General features: G+C 50.9%; 1 long non-coding RNA gene across 1 annotated transcript; it reads right to left on the bottom strand.

Moving 5' to 3' along the window:
• Nucleotides 1-15298: 15298 nt before the first annotated feature.
• LOC143268068 (uncharacterized) lies at nt 15299-20336 on the bottom strand. The gene is made up of 3 exons (XR_013043646.1): nt 19856-20336; nt 19069-19145; nt 15299-17014 (listed from the first exon to the last, which is right to left on the bottom strand). It is a non-coding gene; the product is annotated as an uncharacterized LOC143268068 (long non-coding RNA).
• Nucleotides 20337-20541: the final 205 nt, after the last annotated feature.

Here is a 20541-nt window from a genome sequence, read left to right as displayed (position 1 = left end):
CACAGGATACAAGTGACTAGCGCTGCCTTCCAGGTAGGGGCACTGGATTGCAATTCTTTGCTCACACATGGCCTGCGCTGTCTGATTCCACCTCATCACATCCCAAACAGGATGATGGAGGAAGACTGGAGCCAGACGGTGAGGGTGGAGAAATCTGACCGTGTCCCTCCGCTGTCTGTTTCCCTGGGGCTGTTTATGGGTCAAGTGGTAGTTCTCAAAACAGCGCTAATAATGAGGTTGGTGCTGTTTATTGAGCGTTTATGGAGCAGCTGCTACACACACAACACCGCCAACAACTTCCCAAGCTATTGTGATCCATTTTACAGGTGGGGAAACAGACTCGCCTAGAGCAAGTATTAGGACCAACACTTAAAAGAGGCGGAGCCAGGATTTCCACCTGGGTTTGCTCTGTCTTCAAAGTCCAGGGCCCCAGTATTTCCCTTGCCCCATGCATTGCCCCATGTGCTGGCTAGAGCCAGTCTTCTGTAGGAGGGAATTCTGGGAAGTGTCTCTGGGGTCAACCTGAAAGCATCCTTAGAGTCCAAGCGGTGTAAGCTGGAAGGCTACTGAGGGCTAGCTGCTTTCCTGTGCGGCACCCTACTTTGAAGTCTATCCACCCGAGGACTGAGCTCAGACACCTCTTCTCCTAACGGTGCCTTCCTCTTGGAACTCTCTGGCTGCCCTTTGTGATTCAATGTTTGGGGCCGGGAGACTGAGTGGAACTGAAGGAAGGGATTCCCAGGTGAAGTTTCAGAGCGGAGGGTTGTGGAGTTACAGCCTGGGAGGTTGGGTGAGCCACGGGATAGTGTTTCTGTCGGCGCGTTGGGTGACGCAGCAGAGAGGCTCACCCACTCAAGGTGCCAGGCCCCGAAGCAACCGTAGCCACACCTCTGCCTTCACCGTCCCTGCCAGTTCTGAGTTGTTCCTTTATGTTTCCAGGTCTGCAGCCCCTGGGCTGTGCACCATAAACAATTACCTCACTGCTCGGCAGTTGTGGCCCCACAATGGTGCCATAGAAAGAACTGGGGGTCGAGGTCCTCCACGCCTGTGGTTTCATGGCCTCTTGGTCTGGTGGGGAGTTTGAGATCAGCTCTTCTTTCTGGACCTGGGCTGGCTACTGGGTTTTCCACTGGGCTTAGGAAGGGCCTTTGCCCCTAAGAAACAGGCTAGATAGGGACCCAGCCAAGCAAAGGGACCATTGTCTACTTAGGCAGTGACTGTGTGCTTGAGGGATGAACAGCATGCAGGGAGGGACCTGGGGGGAAGCAGAGGCTTGAGTGACAGCGTCATAGAGGACGACTTGCGAAGGAGGCCGGGAAGACTCCTGTCTGAACAGGGGTGGAGAGGATGAGAGAGTCAGGACACCAGGACTGTTTGCTTCAAGGGTTGCTGGCATGAGTTTCCCTGCCTGGGCTGTATCCCTGGTTTCTGACAACGGCGTACCCTGTTACTATTTGGCTTTAGGGAAGAGGCCCTGGCTTTCTTAGGAATCTCAACTCAAGGGCCATCCAAACCCTAGCATGGATCGGTGAGAAGATAGCGGGTGAAGGGAACCGCTAGAGACTGCACAGGAGTAAATGTTCAGTCACATCGGGGACGGAAGGATCGGAAAAAGATGAGAATGGTGGAAAGTGAGAAAGCCTTTAGAACGAGGAAAAAGAGACTGGAAGGAAAGAGACCAAAGTGCCAGCGGCGGCCCCGGTGGTGTGCGCCGAGTAGTGACCCTTTCACGGCTCCAGTGTACCGGACCTTCCCACAGGAAGCATCTATTTGATAACGCAGGCATACAACAGGCAGAGCTGGCTGAAGCAGAAGCTCCCGGTGACCTTGCAGGAGCAGCCTGAGCTAGTTGCTCTGGAAGCCAGATTGCAGGGCATTAAGGAAGAGGCAGGGGGTGCGGGAGCGGAGGAGAGCGGAACATTCAGAGAGGGTTGGCAGGAAATGGAAGGACAGAGATGGCACCTGGAAGACCACAGCTGAGCGTCTTTTTTTGACCGAGTATGGGAGAGTTTTAAAGTGATGCTGTTTCTGAGTATAAAAAGCACACTCTGACAAAGCACGTGTGTAGCTTATCTAGATTGAAGAGGGAGAAAATTTATTGGGATTTTTGTGACGTTTATATTCTTTGTGGGAACCACAGGGGAAAGAATTATTTTGAAACTAGGAAGGTTCTGGAAAATTGCTTTGTGGATGCAGGGTGAGTATGTGTGTGTGGGTTTCTAGTCCAGGGAAAAGAGCAGGTGAAGAAGATGCTGGAAAACAGGGTCAGAGCTTGATGCCGTACCTCCAGAATCCCAGCTACTCAAGAGGCCAAGGCAGGAGGACTGCTTGGGCCCAGCAATCAGAGGACACCCTGCGCAACATAACATTATTCCATAAGAGGGAAAAAAGCGGGTGGTATCCACATTCACAGCAGCAGACAAACTCAAGTACGATGAATGTCGCATAGGCATTAGCATTAATCCTGAAATTCGCCAGAAAAAAAAAAAAAAAAAAAAAAAAACAGTTCCACCATTTTGACTGAATTTAAGCAAGCTTTTATTAAAATTTTAAATACTGACCACGATGGAATTTGGTCAGGACCATCACCTGGAAAGGTGACTAGCCTCGAGACACATGTTGGTGGAGCTTATCTGGACAAAACCCATAGGCCACTGTACTTTCCCCCGAGGATTTGTGGTTATTTTCCAAGAACTACAACTCCCAGAATCTCAGAAAGGTACCTGGTCCTTGGGCAGGTTAATTTAGGGTCCTAACAGCAGCATGGACAGATCACGGAATCCTATTTGACCATCACAAAGTGAGACAGTTCTGATACGTGCTACGATACAGATGCACCTTGAGGACATTGTACTAAGTGAAAGAAGCCAGGCACAGAATGGGTCACACAGACTACATGATCCCCATCCCCCCCACACACACACATGATCCCCATCCCCCCCCCACACACACACATATGGTACCAGACTGGTTCAGTCATAGAGATTGTAAAGAAAGTGAAGATGGCCGGGAGCAGGCCAGAGGGGAGTAGACCTGGCTGATTAATGGTCACCGAGTTCAGTTTCAGAGCGTGAACAGAAGTTCTGGAGATGGACAGGGCTGACAGCTACAAAGCACGGGGGGCGTGCTTCATGCCACTGAGATGTATATTGCAAGCTCTGACTTCCATTCTGAAAAAAATATATATATATAAATAAATAAAATAAAAAGCAAAGAAGAAACTGGTTAAAGGGGTACATTTTTAAAAGCAGTAAATTTTATGCTATATTACTATATATGTATGTATTTGTTCATTTGTATTTATATTTTTATATTTGTGTGCGAGGTGTGTGTGTGTGTGTGTGCGCGTGTGTGTGTGTGTGTGTGTGTGTGTGTGTGTGTGTGTCTGCTGTGTGTGCACATGTTGATGGAGACCCGAGAAGATGTTGGATCCTCTGGAGCTGGAGTTACTGACCCTTGGGAACCACCTGACTCAAGAGCTGGAAACTGAACCTGGGTCCTCTGGGCAACATTAGGTGGTCTTATTCACTGAGCCATCTCTTCAGCTGTATTTTACCACAATTTAAAAATAAATAAATAGCATTATACCCCCACCACCACCAAGGGAAGGGGGAGAGCAGACTCCTGGAGGGCAGGGCAGCCCCAGGGGTCCATGGGGATGGCTTTGGGCCAATGGGGAGAGCAGAGAGCTGGGAATAGTAGACAGAGATGGAAGGTGCTGGAAGGGATGGGTGTCCACTGGAGCTCTTCCTGCTGCAGCTGGAAGAGGCTGCACTCCACCCAATCCTTTTTTCGGTGAGGTTTAATGGTACTTTAGTGTTAGCGGGGGCCATCAGCACCTCTGTGTGAATTAGGGGATAAGCTTTGTCCACTCCTTCCTGGGCAGATCTGGCCTCAGGGCTATAAAGCTCAGACAGGCTCTTGGGAGGGGGTATTCCACTCCTACCTGGCCACATGGTAGGGTGCCTCTCTCTACCTTATAAGGAATTTTCTGAATGGTGTGCATCAGCCCTGCAGACAGGCACTGAGCTGCACCCCCGCCCCCAACCCGTGGGCAAAGGTTTCTGAGCTCTAGAATATCTACACTCCGCCCTGAAGTAGCCAGTGTCTCTAGAGTCGGGTGAGCAGAGACAGCCCAGTGGACAGTAGGGCCTTAAACCTTGTGCATTTCACTTCTGCCGAGCTCTAAGCCCCGGACGCAGGACTGAAAACATGGTAGGAATGATTGGGGCCAGGTCTTGGCATTGCAGGTCCAGTGAGTCATCAAGGAGTCAACAGCATGGGAACGAATTACCATGTGGCTGTGGTTGGCCTGCGTCCAGGAATGGAGGGAGCCCCGTCTGGCTAAGGAAGTGGCCAGAGACCAGCAGCCTCCTGTAAGGTGCTTAGGAAGCCTTACCTGGAGTGTTTGGTTGGTACCCTGGGCAGGGAAGCGTCTCTATATCCACTGGGTGTACAGAGCAGTAAGATCAAGGCTGAGTATCTCTAGACACCCCTGGAATAAATCCTATAAGTTTTTTAAAAGTGTTTTCATTTGCACAAAATAACTGCACACATTTATGAGGTACAGTGTGATATTTGAGTGCTTGTGTTCAGCCTGGGATAGTCGGGTCACTTCTCATGCTGTTTACCATTTCTTTTTGTTGGGAACATTAAATGCCCTTTCTACCATCTCCTTCAAAATGTACCATTATTTGTTGTCAACCGTACGTTTTACAGTTTTGATCAGATGCTGTCTGGGCTGTCACTGCCTCTGGTACATCCTGCGTGCTTGACTGCCAGCGTAAGACAATGAGCTCTGGTTATCTAAGGACTTAGGTAACGGTTTGGGGGCTGAGGAGAGTTCAAAATCCAACTCTACAAATTGCAAGCTCTATTCCCCGGGTAAGTCTTAAGTTTTTTTATCTGTACGATGAGCTCAATGATGCTATCCTCATAAGAACAAATATGGTAATAGGTGGAAAACACAGGGAAATGTCGCACAAGATTGTGGTGGGGTATTTGTACACTGTGAAGACGTGTTGCAGTGATTGGTGTAATAAAAAGCTGAATGGCCAATAGGTCGGCAGGATTTCTGGGACTTCCAGATGGAGAGGAAGCAGGATGGGCAGTATAGAGTAAAGATAACTGAGCAATGTAAAAGAATGTAGATTTAAAATTTTAGGTTAATTTAAGTTATAAAAACTAGTTAGGAACAAGCTAAGCTAAGGCTGAGCTCTCATAATTAGTAAGTCTCCATGTCATTAAGAGCTGGTGGCCCAAAGAAAAGCTTATCTACAGAGGTGTCTGCGTTGCTTTATTACTGGTGTAATAAGACACCAAGACCAAGGAACTTATAGAAGAGTTTATTTGGGGCTTACAGGTCCACAGGGTCAGGATCCACGACCATCATGGTGGCAGCAGGTAGACATGGCCCTGGAACAGTAGCTGAGAGCTTACATCTTGATCCACAAACTTGAGGCAGAGAGAGCTAAATGAAGATCATGGAAGTCTTTTGAAACTTCAAAGCCAGCCTCCAATGACATACTTCTTCCAACAAGACCACATCTCTTCCCCCTCACCCCAGACAAGGTTTCTTTGTGTAACTCTGGCAGTCCTGGAACTCACTTTGTAGACCAGGCTGGTCTCAAACTCACAGAGATCCGCCTGCTTCTGCCTCCTGAGTGCTGGGCTTAAAGGTGAGTGCCACCACCGCCAGGCAAGACCACACCTCTTAATTCTTCCCAAGCAGTTCTACCAACTGGAGACCAAGTATTCAAACATGTAAGTCTGTGGAGGACATTCTTATTCAAACCAACATATTCTACTCCCTGGCCTCCATAGGCTTGTGGCCATATCATAATACAAAACACATGTCTTCACATTTCTAAAGTCCCCATAGTCTTTCAGCATTTCAACACAGTTTAGAAGTCCAAAGTCCAAAATCTCTCCCGAGACTCAAGGCAATCTTTTTAACTGTAACTCCCTGTAAAGTCAAAGTCAAAAAGCAAATGACATTCTTCCAACATACAATGGCACAGAATATACATTACCATCCCAAAGGGAAGAACAGAAGCATAGTGAGGATATCCTGGATGAGTGCACGACTGAAACCCAGTATGTCAAACTCCAAATCCTGTAGCTCCAGGTCTGGTGTGTGTGTGTGGTGAATGCAGCACACTTCTCTCTCTTGCGCTGGTTCTACTTCCCATATGCAGCTCTCCCTGGCATATCCCAGGACTCTGGCATCTCCAGCGACCTGGGGTCTCCAACACAATCCAGGCTCCACTTTCACAGCTTCATTGGGCTCTCAGAGCCTGGATGCAGGGACTCTTCTGCCACAAGCCTGGCCTTGGCAGGTGTCCTTAGCTGCAGAGGAACCTTCCACAATCCCTCACTCCTCTAGACGTCACGACTCTAAAGCCAGAACTGTATGGATAATGCTGACAAGGTTGGTTGTCCAGTTGAGATGCCGCTTGACCCCTCCTTGAATCGTATTTGCATAAGCATTCCTTATGGTTGCTTTTTAGGTGCAGAAATTCCTCAGGCATTACCTTTCCACAAGTTGGGAGCTTAGCTGAGTAGGGTCTTGCCCTGAGCGCTCCCCTCCCTTTTTTCCATTTTAGACCAGGCCCCTCCTTATCTCTTTCAGCACAGGCCTTGGCTTCCACATTACATTTCCTGGTGTTCTTCTCCCCAAATTGTACATTTTGTATTTCTTTCTGCCTCCCTTGCTCTTTCACGCTGTAGACCTATACAAGAGTGGTTACTAATAACCACACAACAGAGCCAATATTAGGCTGACTTGAAATCTCCTCAGCCAAGGAAATTAATCCAATATTTTTCAATTTAGCCTAAGGAAAATTCTTAGGACAAGGGCACAAGATAGCCACATATTTTGTTAAAATATCATGAGTGGTCTTTAGCCCAGTTGCTAATATTGTTTCTATCTGAAACCTCTGGACAGCCTATAAGCTGCTTAGAGTGTCCAACCACTTTTCTAGTCCAAAGTCTCAAGGTCTTCCACATCTCTTCAAAAAAAAAAAAAAAAAAACATCGTGGTCAGGCCTGTCCTGGTGATACCCCACTCCTGGGACTAACTTCCCTCTCCCAAGCTACACCATGGCCAAAGCAACTTATAGATGAAAGAGTCCAGTTGGGGTTCACAGTTTCACAGGGTCAGGGTCCATGACCATCATGGTGGGGAGCATGGCAGACATGGCCCTGGAGCAGTAGTTGAGATCTTACATCTTGATCCACAAGCATGAGGCAGTGGGAGACCTTTGAAATGTCAAAGCTGGCCCCCAGTGACAGACCTCCTCCAGCAAGGCCACACCTCCTAATCCATTCCAAATAGTTTGACCAACTGGGGACCAAGTATTCCAACATATGCACCTGCGTGGGCCGTTCTCATTCAAACCAGCCCAGGAGCGGAGGCACCAGCGCCACGTGGAGGACAGCGTGTGTAGGTGAGGGACTCGTGGCAACATGGAATAGAGTGTGGGGAGGAGAGGGACTAATGGAAAGTTGGGGTACAGCGTATGGGGGTCATTGGCAAGGGGTATACAGCATGTGAAGATGAGAAACCAACAACAAGGTGGAGTTCTGTGTGGGGAGGTGAGGCACCTGGTGAGGTCTTCCAGGATGGCTCTCAGTGGACCTGACGTGGGGTATGTCTGTAGAAGTGGAACCTGCAGTGGCCCACGGTTACCATCACGAGTTTCTGAATCGCTGGGTCTCCGGTGTTTTACTCTTTAGAGGAGGCCGGAGGAGGAAGGTCGGGAATCTGGCTGCATCCGCCTCTTCCAGGCCTAACTTCTCACTTCCAGCCAAGGAGAGAGGTTAGCCTGAGGGAGTGCTTCCCCTCCATATGGGGATGGGGATACGCATGGGAGGCGGGAGAGGAGCTGGGTGGGCTATGTTGAGCTGGGTTGTGTTGGACCAGCCCAGCCCTGGATGGCCCTGGAGGGGCCAGCCAGTGGGCGGGAGGATGCTGTTTATTTGACTAGGATGTATATTTAAAGGTCTCAGTTACAATGAGCCCCGAGCACCGTTTTTAACAAGCTGCAGCTGTCTGGTCCCTCATTAGCTTTCCTGACATCTCCTCCTGGCTGGTCCTGGGGGAGCTGCCCCCAAACTCCTCCACTGTGGGTCAGGGCCCTGAAAGTCTAACTTCTTGCTCTTGGTCCCAAAGCCATCATGATGAATGGGGCTCCTACCCTATGCCGACAAACGCTTTCCTGGAACAAGTTCTCGTTTGTTTAGGACAAACACAAATTACTCTGAGGAAAGTTGAAGTCACCTGCCACCAAACTGTCCCTCTGCCTCTGAACACTAGGAAAGGACACATCAGGGCGCCAGGCAGCTTTAAGCATTCCCAGAATGAGGACAGAGCAGAATCTCCCGGGACAGCGGGGCCTCCATGTCTTTGACAGTGGGTGGAAAAGAACTAATCGTCTAGGAAGGCATGAAGAACAGCTGGCATCATGGGAAAGTGAGGCTTTGGCTGTGTGACATCTGTCCCTGCTGTTTTCTGTGTGAGTCTCAGCTCAAGCTCTGCTGCCCCTAGCCTCGGATCCGTCCTGCACAGAATCCACTGGGGTTAGCACAGTGGTTCTCAACCCTAGCTGCAGGAAATGGGTACCTGAAGGGCTTTGAAGAAAAACAGATCCAGTTGAGTTCCCAACACGTCCATTTCATCCCTAAAGCCCTAAAGTGCTTGTAATATGTATCCAGGTCTGGGAGTCATGGATTTGGGTGGTTCCCAAAGTTCTCTGACTCTGTGGCTCATTAATCTGCCTTGAAAATGCCTGGGTCCCTAGAAACACCTCCAGGAAGTGGCTTTGGGTCAATTTCCAGACTGTGGGCCCCTAACATTTCTCTACTAGGAATTCCTTCCTAAGCAGACCCACCTGGGCACAGCAGGCTGAGCCCCCGGCACACCTGGTGAAACTCAGTTTGGACAGCAAAACTGGGGACTAGTATGAGAAAGTATTGATTAATTAATTAGTTATGAGACAGGGTTTCTCTATGCAGTCCTGGCTGTCCTGGAACTCACTCCGTAGACCAGGCTGGCCTCGAACTCAGATATCCATCTGTCTCTCTGCCTCCTGAGTGAGTGCTGGGATTAAAGGTGTGTGCCACCACCACCCAGCTGAGATACTGTTCTTATTATAGATGGTTGGTTGAGGACTAGATAAAATAAGATCAAAATTATAACAGCTCTCTGTTTCTCCAATTAATTTATAAGCCCTTTATAGGCAGGGACCAGCTCTTTTTTCTTTTTCTGGTACACTTACTGATAAATAACTGTTTGTGTGTGTATGCATGTGTGTATGTATGTGTGTCTGTGTGTGTATATATGTGTGTATATGTCTGTGTGTCTATGTGTATATGTCTGTGTCTATGTGCGTGTGTATGTGTGTAGTGTGTGTGTATGTGTGGTGTGTGTGTGTGTGTGTGTGTGTGTATGGTGTGCCTGTCTGAGTGTGTTTGTGTGCAGTATGTGTGTATGTGCATATATATGTGTGTCTGTGTCTATGTGTGTATGGTGTGCCTGTGTGTGTTTGTGGGCAGTTTGTGTGTGTGTGTGTGTGTGTGTGATGTGTTTGTGTGTCTGTGTGTGTATGTGTGTATGGTGTGGGTGTGGGTGTCTGTATGTCTGTGTGCAGTGTGTGTGTATGCATGTGATGTGTGTGTGTATGAGTGGTGTGTGTATGTGTATCTCTGTATATGGTGTGTGTGTGTGTATGGTGTGTCTGTTTGTGTGTGTGTGTGTGTTTGTGTGCAGTGTGTGTATGCATGTGGTGTATGTGTGTGTGTGGTGTGTGTGTATCTCTGTGTATGGTGTGTGTGTGTCTGTGTGTATGTGGTGTGTGTATGTGTGTATGTGTGTGTGTATGGTGTGTGTGTGTCTGTGTGTATGTGTGTGTATGGTATGTCTGTGTGTCTGTGTGTGTGTGCGCGCTCCTGCATAGATATATAGATGTACAGAATCTTCTACCCTCTGTCTTTGGTGCTAATCACTATTTTTGGCGGTGGGTCATCTAGGCTGCCACCATTCTGTCACCACTGTGTAGAGTAGAGGGCAGTGGCTGAGGGAGGCATCTGGGTAGTCAGAGAGCGTGTTAGCCTTGGGATGCTGGGGAGGGCCGTTAGCACAAAGAAAGCACCCGAGGCCGGGCCTGGCCGCCTAGCTGTGCACAGGGAGGTCAGATCCCAGCTCATTATATTTTACTGTGCTTTCTCAGCCCTCTGTGGCCCGTCACACAGTGTGACTGGGAAGGCTTCATCCTCAAAGGTCTTTTGTCCAAAAAGATGATTTTTGTTAAAGGAAGAACGCGCTCCGTGGGCGCCAATGGGAGGAATGGGACTTGGCACTGGGTGAGGTTAGGAGTTGGTGTCTGCATAACTGTAGCAAACTCTGCTCTTCGAGGTCCCGCCCAGCTGCCCTTCACTGCGCTCTGACCCAGGCAGACCCTCGGCACGGCTGAGTAAGGTTGAGCACACAGAGGTTGGAGGCACACACTGGATAGCACTGTTGGGAGAGGAGCCACGGGCTGTGGGGACTGCAGAGGAAGCCATGCCCAACCAGGTGGAGACGGTGGGGTGGCTCTGGAGCAGGGTGACATTTAAGCTTAGTGGGAGTTCCTCAGACTGTCCCGGGCACCCGAACGGGTTCTTAGATTATCCGAGCATCTGCCCTGCAAACAGGCTTAGGGCTCCTTAGTCTGGGAGAGGACATGGAGAGAGCATGCTACCAAAGGGGTCTGCATGTGCAAGTGAAGGAAGTGACCCAAGAGCACGCAGGAAATGGCTAAGGGTCAAGTGAGCGTAGAAACCAGCTCATGTGGGGAGCAGAAGAAGATGTAGCTAGATAGGAGGACGGAACTGAAGTGCCCTTTTGTTAGGATAGTTTGAGATAATTCCCCCAGGAGGCGGTAATCTGTGCCAGTCCTCTCCTTTGGCGCTCCTTTGCCCGGGTGAAGGGAGATCTGGTACCGATTACTACGTTTTGGGGCATTAGGCAATGCAACAATAAAATCTGGGTCACTGCGGCACAAAGTCCCCTTTATTTTGACAAGTGTAGTTTTTACTCTGAAGTGTTATCATAAATAATTAAATTAAACCAGTAAATGGCTTGTAGTGCGCTTTGCTGAAGTAACAAAGTCTTTGTAACCCCAGATACCGAACCACTCCTTTGGGAGATCCTCTGCTTAGAAACATTTGGGGGATTTTTCAGCACTTGGGACTATTTGGACTAGTCAAGGCAGGGAGGTGGGGTAGGAGGTTCGTTCCATTCAGTCTGGTTGTTCCTCTTCCCACTGGGGTTCCCCCATTGTGCTGTGCTCACCCTGTGTGTGACCTGCAGCAGTCACTATCAAGGGGACCACTCCTGTCCGCCGGCTGGCCCGGGAGAATGGGGCTGAGGGTCTCCACTAGGCACCAAGACGTCCGTAAATAGGCACTTCTGGTCTTAGGCTTGTAGGAGCTCTCAAGACTGGCAGGCAGCCCCACTCACCTGCTACTTTCCCATTTTATAGACCAGGAAACTGAGTCTTAGGGAAGCGAACGACTTGACCTATTATTGTTGGCTGGTAGATGGGTAGGAGCGTCAGCCAGGGAGTGGAGAAGACTCCAAGATGCAAAGGGAAAATTTCCTCCCCTCGTCTCCATCCTGCCCCAAACAGGGTTTCACTATGTAGTCCTGGCTGTCCTGGAATTCACTATGTAGACCAGGCTAGCCTCAAACTCACTGAGATCTACCTGCCTCTGTCTCTGCCTCTCAAGTGCTGAGATTGAACGTGTGCACCTCAATGCCCAGCACTGAGCAAATTCTTAAGAGGAGATCTTGAAGAATAGTCCTCAGCCAGACCTCTGCCATGGCACCTGGACAGTTCCTAAGTGAAGCAAGTGTGAGTGATAGCTCTCCTGTGTGTGTGTGTGTGTGTGTGTGTGTGTAGGGGGGCGTTACAGCAGAGAAAACCCAAAGGCAGAATAGGCTGATCCAAAGTGGGGGTGGGGTGGAGTTGGGTGGGGGGTTCCCAGCCCTCAAGGTGATGAGTGGCAGGATGCCCGCAGTCCTAGTCACTGTTTCCCAGCCTGCTCTGCTGCTGCCCTTATCTCCTCAGAGTCCTCAGACAGGGGGAGCTGCTGGCTGATTTTTAAGAAGACTCCCAGGTCTGAAGGGCTCCCCTCAGGGACGATCCAACTCCTAAAGACACTTCACCCAGTTAGAACTCCACAATCCTGGCTTCTGCAGAGAATCAGGATCTCTCTGAGAGATCTCTATGGGGCAGATGCCCATGGAAACGAAGTGGTGACCGACAAGATCCCACCTTCGCCCATCGCCCCTCCCCCCCCCATCCCCAGCTGTTTTTCCTGTCACCTTGGGTGGAAAGGATAGCACGTTTTTCTGACTTCCCTGAACTCTGAACTATATAAACAATAGAGATGGAACCTGGAACAAAAATCACCCACAGGGCCAATGGAGCCTGAGATCTCTAAGGAGAGGGGCCGCTGCTCCAGCCCTGGCAGCCTTTAACGCATGGCCAGTGGCTCAGGTGTTGGAGGGTAAGGTGAATTAACTTTTGCCTAGGGCTATCTGTCCTCCTTGGCATTTGACTCAGAAACCTTCACATAGCCTGTGCCCTCCTCCCACAGATCTGTGGGGTTCTAGCCCACCTCTTTGCTCTGGGAACATGACAGGAAGAGAAACACAGTCATTCAGGCTGAATCTACGATTGTCACCCCAAGCTATCAACTACAGTGGACCCTTATTTTCTCTCTGAACCCCAAGCCTGCACCCTGGGGCACCCTGCCACGCTCCAAGTGCACCCCAAGTCTCCTTCAGGTAGATCAGTATCCAACTTATTTCCATGCCCAGCTCTGCACACAGTAGGTGCTCAATAACTGCTTGCACAGACCAGGGCTCTAAGATCAGGCCTGATGTCCTTGTCAGGGTGGCTGCACTTGGCCTAGAGGAGAGTAGGGGGTGGGGGGTCAGAGAGGTCGGGAGGTCAGGAGGTCAGAGCTACAGAAGCCAACCCTTCAAGCCAATCACACAGCTTTCCCTGTGTCGCAGCCGGATTCCATCTCCTCAACACCAGCAGGTCTGTGACTATTGCATTTCCTCCCTGACAGGCACTGTGGGGATGTGTGTGGCCAGGTTGGGAGGAGGGGACTCTAAACTAGCAGCCCGTAGCCCCAGCCAGTGCCCAGACTCGCCTCCTTCCCTCTTTAGGCAGAGGCAGCTCGCTGGACCGTGTGACAAGGAGCCAGCCGAATTCATTTAGCAAAAGCGGATTTGGTGCTCTGCCCCGCAAGCACACTCCCCCAGACGAGCGCAGATAGCGCCTGGGCGCCCCTCCCGCTCCCCCTCCCCCCTTGGGCCTTTCACCCCCTAATCCACTGAGTGGGGAGCGGTCACGTGGGCCGCCAGCTCTCGACAGGAAGCTGTCGGCACCGCTGGCTCCCAGGGCCAGCTCCTTCACCGCCGGGAAGGCAGGCTGCCTTCCCCCAACCCCGCTCCTTGAAATCCAACCCCTCTTTCCAGCTGCAACTCCAAAGAGCCCGAGGCCCGGCCCTCCCCGGGGACCCTGCAGCCTGCAGATCTCACGGTCAGGGAATTTTCCCTGTGCGGTGTTCCAGGCGGGCAGAGCCTACAGAACAAAGGGCAGAGAGAGCGCGCAGGCTGTCTTCCCCTTCTCTTCCACCCGCCCCTCATCGGGGAAAAGGAAAGCCGACAAAAGCCGCCCCCCTACACACCCCGATCTGGGGCCAGCGAAGGTCTGGAGAACAGAAACCAGCCTTCCCGGGGAACCAGGACCCCGGAGGAACCGGGTCCAGATCCTTCCTTTCTTCCAGCTCTTCTCCCGCAAGGAGAAAACTGACCTGTACTGTCCCTGACGTCCCACAGTCTACACGTGGCTGGAGGCGGGGTCACAGTCAGGCACTTCAAGGAGTGGAACTGGGCCGATTCCAGTACCCAGCGGAAAGGCTAGCTATAAAAGAACAATCGGGGTTTGGTGTTGCTCCTTAAGAACTCAGCCAATTTATTGTTGCTGGGTTAACACTATAATAAAATAACGGAGTGGAAGGGTCCCCTGCACCAAGCACGGCCTCAAACTCCGGACTCATCATTTACTGGCTGCCTGGCTGGTCCAGCTCGAGGGATGCCCTGAGCTCCTTGGCATTGACAGGGTACTTTATAAATAACCTCTCTGAGCCGTAGTTTTCTCACCTGAAATATGAGCTTATTTGTCTTGCCTACCTCCATTCATTCAGCACACGCTGAACACCTACTGGGTGCTGGGTAATATGTTCAGTCTCTTGCTGGAATCTGAGCACTCTGGGACTCCCTCCAAGGGCCACATCAGCTCACAGCCAGGTTGGGAAACAGAAATGTTTAAAGATAGGGACCAGCTGTAATGACCTCATTAACTTTCTGGGAATAGGACTGCTCCAGCGACTTTTTAAAGTTCTAGAAAACAGTGAAGGGAGCCAGCCCTTCCTCTGTGATCCTGCCTGAACTATTTATTTGCTTAGCAAACCGTTTCTTCATAGATAGTGTAAAAGGGAAGGCTCCAGACCAGCCTGAGGCAGAATTTCTCCCAAATACAGAGTGAGTGGGGTCTGAATTAATTAGGGCTTTCTGTAGCTTAATGTATAAACCTGGGCTCAGGAAATTTGGCCTTTAAAGCAGGTGCCCTTTCAAATGAATGGGTTTCATGTAACTATTTTAACATCAGCTTCATTACCCTTTATGGGCTGAGGGAGTGGTGGGGAGCAGAGGAAGGGATCTGGTGTGAGAGAGACTCGAAGAACCATAAAACAGCCTCAGGGTCCCCGAGGCTTTCTTCCAACCAGAACTGGATGACCTGCCCACCTCCCGGGTGAGGGGAATTCACACTTGTAGACCCTACTTGCAAGACCTCTAGTCTCAGGTGAGGCCACGCTCCCAGTGCCCCCTGGCAGGGTCTCCTCCGCGGGTCGCCATTATTCTGGGAGGCTTTGTTCTTGCTTGCAGGCTGCCTCTGACCTGCTCAGCCTGGAGTGAGTGCCTCCCCCGGAGCTACTGCAGCAGGACGTTCTCAGGCACCAGTGGTTAGTCCCTGCTGCCACTTGGCTGCCCTGAAACCTCGGGTCCCTGTGCCTGGGTCCTCCCCAGCTCGTTTATGATCTGTCCAGCCGTATACCAGCTCAGCTACTCTATTAGTTCAGTATGGCCAGCCACCAGACACCATTCTCACTTGAGATAGGCTGTGTAAAACACAGACCAGAATCTGGAGATTTGGTATGAAAAAAAGCAATGCAAAATAGCTTGTTAATTTTTATATTGTCTGCAATGGTAGCACATAGGATCTGAGGTAGAAGGATCGGGTGTTCAAAGCCAGGCAGGGCTACTAAGCTCAACTCCAGCCCGAGCTACATGGCGAGACCTGACTCAAAAACTCAAAATGAAATTTATGTATGTTTGTGTGTATATCTTACATGTTAAAATGGTAATGTTATGGATAAATTGGGCTAAATAAAATACATCATTTAAAATTATTTGTTTCTTTTCACTTTTTTTTTTCAGTGCAGCAGCTCTACAGTGTGGTTCCCCCTGGTAGCTTACAGTGTGTTTCTATTAGATGGTGGGTGCTGGGGGCTCCATGGGGCACAGTGAGCCTGGGCTGGGGGCTCCATGGAGCACAGTGAGCCTGCGCTGGGGCTCCATGCACACAATGATCCTGGTCTGGGTGCTCCATGGAGCACAGTGAGCCTGGGCTGGGGGCTCCATGGAGCACAGTGAGCCTGCGCTGGGGCTCCATGCACACAATGATCCTGGTCTGGATGCTCCATGGAGCACAGTGAGCCTGCGATGGGTGCTCCATGCACACAGTGAGCCTGGGCTGGGGGCTCCATGGAGCACAGTGAGCCTGGGCTGGGGCTCCATGGAGCACAGTGAGCCTGGGCTGGGGCTCCATGCACACAGTGAGCCTGGGCTGGGGGCTCCATGGAGCACGGTGAGCCTGGACTGGGGACTCCATGTGCACAGTGAGCCTGGGCTGGGGCTCCATGGAGCACGGTGAGCCTGGTCTGGGGGCTTCCTTTCAGTAATACTTGTGTGTCACCTTGCAAATCTGTTTCCTTTCACACTGGATGAAAGCAGCTTTAGTCACTGGGAGAACCAGGGGAGCAGGGGGTTGACAGTGGACAGCATAAGCCGGTCTACACTGGTTAGCGTCCTTCCCTTTCCTCACAAATCAAATTTCCAAATCCTTCCCCACAGGGTCGCTCTTGAGCCTGGTGACAGCATGTCACCTGGGTAGGCTTTAAAATGTTCCCATGCCCAGGCCCCTTCTGGTCAGGGTAGGCCCGGATACCAGCAAACCTTGACGCTCTGCTGCAGAGCTGAGCGTGAACCTCACTGCCCCGGAAGCGCTGTTCACCCTCACCCTTCAGTGCTCTGACCTACATGTTTTCCGTGTGGGGTCTTCAGAAGTTTGCACAGTTTTTGTGCCACTTTACTGATAACGAGGATTTCTGAAAGCTGACCAAAGCGTGGTGCTTCATACTTCTTCTTCCAAAAGACTCCTCACCACAGCCCTGTTCTGAAGATGAGGAAGCTGGGCTGGAAAAGGTAGGAGAGGAGTCGGGAGGAGCTCACCCCAGGTGAGTCTGACTCCAGAGTGCCAGCCACTGGTCACCAGACCCGGTGGTGCTGGCTTGAAATTCTTGAGTAAATGGAATATAAACAAGGGTGGACCCTTCCTGTTTGCAGCAGGTCTCCAGTTAGCAGGCTTTGACAAGTCGTGAACAAGCCTCAGAGCACCTGGGATGGTCAATGGCCCAGACTCACTGAGGATGGAGCCGATGGTGGCCAGGACAGCCTGAGGCTGCCTCTCCAGTTTTCTCACAGACGCAGGAGGGTTCTCAAAAGGACAGCAAGCAGATGACGTCGTAGCCCCCACGGCTTTTAACCAAACATTCTTTCCCAGCCAGGGTCTCCTGACAGTTTTCTGGACGAGCTCCGTTGGCATCCCAGGTCCTGTAGGATCGAGAAAGCAAGTAGATATGCTTCTGGGTGGGTGGGTGGCAGTGGCCTCGACCCCACATTAATTGTGCTTCCCCCACCCACAGGCTTCCCTCCTAATCTGCGGCAACCAAGCGCTGCCTGGATTTTCTGGACCAGCTCTGAGTCCATGTAATTTTATTCTTGTCAAAATAGGTGGTGCCGAATGCCTATTATCCCACCAGTTAGGAGGCCTCTGAGATAAGGGGATTGAGAAGCCAAACTGGACCCCACAGGACCCCACCTCAAAACAAGAGTGGTCTGTGTGATTCAGTGTTCTGCTTTCAAAGACTTTATCAAGTGTGAATGCTCTTAAAAGGGGACTTTCTCTCCCCTGCCACGATGGAGTGTGTCACCAGCAGGATTCTGAAGTGGGGAGCTGGGGAGGCAGCTTAGGTGGTGGTTTGTTTATCGTGCTCAAAGCCCCGGGGCTCACTCCCTGGCACCACTGAAGTCAGATGTGGTGGTGCACGGTTGTAAACCCAGCACTCCGGAGGTAGAGGCCAGAGGGTCAGAAGTTCAAAGCCACCCTAGGCTACATAGTGAGTTCCAGTCCACCATGGGCTGCAATGAGACCCTGTCTCAAAAAAAAAAAAAAAAAAAAAAAAAAAAAAAAAAAAAAAAAAAAAAAAAAGAAAGAAAGAAAAGAAAAGAAAATTAAGGAGTGGGCACTATGGATTTTTTAAATTTTATGAGCATTGACTGGTGTTTTGCCTGCATGTATATCTGTGTGAGGGTGTCAGATCCCCCGGAACTGGAGTTACAGAGTTACAGACAGTTGTGAGCTGCCATGTGGGTGCTGGGAACTGAACCTGGGTCCTCTGGAAGAGCAGATGGTGCTCTTAACCCCTGAGCCATCTCTCCAGCCCCTTAGAATAGTTTTTAAAATAAAAAAGGAAGGAAGAGAGGGTGGGAGAGAAGGAAAAGAAGTAGGAGAAAAGGGTGGGATGTGAGAATGTTGCCAGGGTGTCAGGAAACTCCAGCCAATCTTTTCTTGTTTAAAATTACTTTCAAATTAATTAATTAAGCCAGGCAGTGTGGTGCACGCCTTTAATCCCAGCATCTGGAAAGCAGAGGCAGGTGGATCTCTGAGTTTGAGGCCAGTCTGATCTATAGAGTGAGTTCCAGGACAGCTAGGGCTACACAGAGAAATTCTGTCTTGGAAAAAAAATTGATTGATTGATTAAGTATGGGGGGACACATGTGCCCCGTCACATGTGGGTGTCAGAGATAACTTGTTGTGGTCAGGTCTGTCAGTCCACCATGTGGGTCCCAGGGACAGAACTCAGGCTTGGCATTTGTATCCTCTGATCATCTTGCCAGAATTCTTTTTCTATTTGCTGAATTTTCTATACTGACTTTTGCAATACAAAAATATTCCCAAGTTCCTCTGGTGTCCATTCTAACAAAACTCACAAGGTTTGACCATATTCCATCCTCTGAGACAGCCGGTTCTCCTTGCGCCCTGTCCTTTCCAAGGTGATGACGAGAAAGGAGGTGGCCAGCTCGATGGATCCGCTGCAGAGTTTACAGTTTCAGCCCTGTGGTGATGACTCAGGATTTCCCCCACAGCCAATCTGGCACTGGCATCCTCCTCACCCCTAAGCCCGGCCCTGGGGCGGGCCTCGTTGAACCCATAGTCAGGTCCCCTGTCACTCTGCATGCAGCGAAAGGGACGTGGGAAGCCACCACTGCAGATGCCATGTCCCCCTGTGGGCCCAAGCTCTAGCGCACACCAGCCTTGGCACTTCCTTAGTGGGTCCAAGGGCAGGGCAGCCTTATGGGCCTCCTCTGGGGTGTGCAGGAGTGGCCGGTGTCCAGAAGTACAGCTAGCTGCCCGGAGTAAACACGCCTTCCCTCTGTGGTTCTTTCTTCTTTTGGGGGTGGTTGGTGACTCCGTCTCGAAGCTACCCAACCCAATCTGCCAAGTAGGCCAGTCCCCCAAGTAGAGCTGACAGAAAAGTAGAGTGATTCTCGGCTTTGGACCTGGTCAGAGCCTGGTTTGAGTCTTGTCCAATTTTACTACTTACTGAATTAGGACTCTTGGGGGGAAGTCACATCAGATGGCGTCTCATCCAAGAAAGAGTTTAACAGCAGTCTCACAGGGCTGTGATAAGGAACACACGAAAGACAACAGTCGTAAGGAGCCTTGCACAGGGTCAACAAACAATACCTACTCCCGGGGCTTCAGTCTCCTTGGCCCCCTGCCTAGGATCTTGGGGCAGGGGAAGACCCTGGACTCAACGTTAGGAGCTGGTCTCTCTTGGGAGAGCCATGTGAACTCAGGCGGGCTACTCAGCCACTCGTCTCCGAATTCTGTGTGTCATTGGCTCTAAGGGTGTGTTACTTTTTTTTTAACCATTCTGACCAAGAATCTGACAGAGACAAGAAAGGAAGGGATTATTTGGTTTATGGTTTTAGAGGACTTAGCCCATAGTCTCTTGTCCCCATGTGCTTGGGCAGAACTTCCTGGTAAGACTGTGCGGCACTAGAGACTTGGTGTCCAACTAGGAAGCAGAGAAAATGGACAGGAAGTCCTGGATAATGTGCCCCCAAGAACCGCCCCCCCCCCCCCCCCCGCCATGACCCATTTCTTCCAGATAAAGCTTCCACAACCTCCCAGAACAGAGCCACTAGCTGGAGACCAAGGGTTCAAAGCCTGCCTCTGAGGGACGTTTTCTCTTCCCTCAGGACCAAGGTGCATCCTTCCTAGGCGAGGGGAACTCGTCCTTTCCTGGGTGAAGGTTGTGATACTGTCCCCCCGGCCCTCTCTCTTGGCCACCGGTGGTCAAAAGAGTCAATGACGGCCCTGCTCACATGAGACCCAGGCTCCAGGCTCCCGGCCTGGTGGTGGTCCTCCAGGAGCTCGGCGCTGTACTTCCAGGGCATAACCGTTACTTGCATGGACTCGGGCAATACAGCGGTGGTCATCACAATGGTTGCCGTGGGGCGCTCCACGGTTTGGAAAGCCACATTCTCGTGCTTTAAGTGGTATCTCTGTGACAAAGGAGACCGCTTGGTTTCAAAAGGCTAAAGGATGACGCAATGCGAGTGGTTAAGTCTCGCCCCTTAACCCCAAATCCTGAAACTAAGTTCGGGAGGGAGCGCAGGGGTGTGGCTCAGTGGCGGCAGGCTTGTCCCGTATGTGCGAAGCCCTGGGTTCCGTCTTCAGCAACGAGATAAAAGCACCAGAACACATAAAGATGTAGTAGAGCCCAGCTACGCGGAGTCCCTGGAGCCCTCTGAATGAAACCCCTGTACACACCCCAGGCAGCTCCCCTTGATTCGCTTAGTGGAGAAAGTGAGCGTTTGAGAAACAGAGAAGCGGGTAGCTGTCACGCATGCTGGTGTCCGTTAGGGAGGCCTTGGGGACAAGGGAAGCGGTTCAAGAGTGTGGAGCTTCTCTGGCTCCACGCCTGCACCTTAAGGTGGCTTTCAGCAGGACACGACCCAGTACTCTCCGAAAGTCAGCCTCAACCTTTGGGACAAAAAAAAAACCCAAG

Source organism: Peromyscus maniculatus, chromosome 12 (genome assembly GCF_049852395.1).
Source record: "Peromyscus maniculatus bairdii isolate BWxNUB_F1_BW_parent chromosome 12, HU_Pman_BW_mat_3.1, whole genome shotgun sequence".
In the NCBI taxonomy this organism is placed as follows: domain Eukaryota; kingdom Metazoa; phylum Chordata; class Mammalia; order Rodentia; family Cricetidae; genus Peromyscus; species Peromyscus maniculatus.
The sequence above is the reverse complement of the archived record's forward strand: the minus strand, read 5'-3'. Positions and strand labels throughout refer to the sequence as shown.